The following is a 2242-nucleotide window of genomic DNA, read 5'->3' as shown; positions in this document are numbered from 1 at the left end:
GATGGCTCTAGACTGTTCTCAATGGTAGCAGATGACAGAACGAGGAGTAATGGTCTCAAGTTGCAATGGGGGAGGTTTAGATTGGATATTAGGAAAAACTTTTTCACTAAGAGGGTGGTGAAACACTGGAATGCGTTACCTAGGGAGGTGGTAGAATCTCCTTCCTTAGAGGTTTTTAAGGTCAGGCTTGACAAAGCCCTGGCTGGGATGATTTAACTGGGAATTGGTCCTGCTTCGAGCAGGGGGTTGGACTAGATGACCTTCTGGGGTCCCTTCCAACCCTGATATTCTATGATTCTATGATACCAGTGTGAATCTCTTCATTGTTTGCCAAGAGCTGTGAATATCAGGCACCATCCCACCTCCTGGAAAACCTGACAGGGAATTAATAGAATGCATACAGTAAACAACAAGCACCCAGATCAGATGCAGGATTCATCCCATATCGCCAGCTCCAAATCTATCACATTCTCAATAGCCAGTAAAAAGAAAAGGAGTACTTGTGCCACAAGTCCTCCTTTTCTGTTTGCGGATACAGACTAACATGGCTGCTACTCTGAAACCCGTCAATAGCCAGTGTGCATGTATATTTTTCCCCAGTGATCTTGTACCTGCCCAGTAAGTAGTTTATGGGCCAAGTGCTCTTGTATTTTGAGCAGACAGCAGAGGAAAGTGAATGCCAATGTCCGAAACCATGGTGGAAATGCTTGAATGTCTTGCTATCTAAGTATTTCTAATATGCTTATCATCATAGCATCTAGGCTGCAATGTGCAAATAAGGCCAGACCAAGCAAAACTAAATACACAGCAAGCAGAGGGTGCTGGTATGCAAAGGGGATTGTTGCAAAAATCCAGTCGCAAGTCGATGGTCCATTCACTTCTGATCCCTACACTATGTGCTTCTCTAATGCACAGTGCAAACGGGATCAATGGCTGTAGGAGGGCTGTTACACACGTTAACAAGTGATGTGCTGGGTTCCTTAGAGACATAAAGACTGCATTATTTTACTCTCTGGGCTTCTTCTGTTGAGGGTGTAGTGCTCTGCCTCTTCCCTGACATCATGCCTGCCCCTTTAGCCTTGAAGCCATCCTGCTGTGGACTCGGACGCTGAGAGCCAAATCCTGCTTGCGTCGACATCAACGTAAACTGGGAGTTAATGCCACTGGAGTCAGTGGAGTAACGTTGGTGTAAAGGTGATGGAACTGAGAGGAGAATCCAGCCCAGGGGATCTAAACTCTGATTTGTTCTATGTTGTACAAGCTGCTTCTCAGGAATATTTCTGTGGGTTTTGGCCAATTGCACATTTTTCTGCAAAAGGTTGTGTTAGGGCTTCGTGACTTTTCAAAATTAATTGCCACTCGTTCAGCACGATGCCCAGCTAAAGTTCAGTAGGTTCATTAGCGAGTTTCCCTAAAGGGCTTGGTATGCTTCCGAGACAGATGTGCTGATGGGTAGATAGTCAATTTTCCCAATTATTCCCTTACCTGCTGTTCATCAACACCTCCTCTGACACCGTCTTCATTACTCCTGTGCTTTATTTTTTCTTGCTCAGGAACAACTTTGCCAAAGCCTCTTGCAGCATTTGGCCTCAGAATGGCGGAGGACCAACCCATGCCCTGCTAAGTAAAAGAGCATGGGAGACTGATCGTGAAGCAGAAATGTCTGGAAATGTTCACTTCAGGAGTTCCTGACGGATTGCTCCAGCAAGGAGCAGAATCCCGACTGGAAGCGGGAATTCTGACTCCCAGACCCATGATCTAACTTGCAGTCAACACTGTTGCTCATTGGTCATTATTACTTTGGAGGGACAGAGTGGCCCTCCAACCCCACAGGTATCCCAAGATCTGCAGGAAAATCCCATCGCTCTCGGGCAACAAGCATGGGGTTGGAGAGGGTGACCGGACAGCAAGTGTGAAAAATCGGGACAGGGGAGGGGGGGTAATAGGAGCCTATATAAGAAAAAGACCCCAGAATCGGGACTGTCCCTATAAAATCGGGACATCTGGTCACCCTAGGGTTGGATAATCTATGCAGAGGACCCATCCCTATGTGCTGCTGCTTATCTGCCTCCTCCCTGAGGAGCTACACGGCGTCCTTTCCCCACCCCCCGGCAGTCCCTGATCCCGGGCACGACTCGCCAGCCCCTTTAAGGCCTTGGGTGGAGGGGGGAGGAATCACATGCATCCCCCTCCCTTTCCCCAGTTCCCCCAGCGTGCTCGCGCCCGCCGCCGCTGTGCGTGC

This window comes from Natator depressus, chromosome 14 (assembly GCF_965152275.1).
Source record: "Natator depressus isolate rNatDep1 chromosome 14, rNatDep2.hap1, whole genome shotgun sequence".
Taxonomy (NCBI): Eukaryota; Metazoa; Chordata; order Testudines; family Cheloniidae; genus Natator; species Natator depressus.
Note: the sequence above shows the minus strand (reverse complement) of the source record.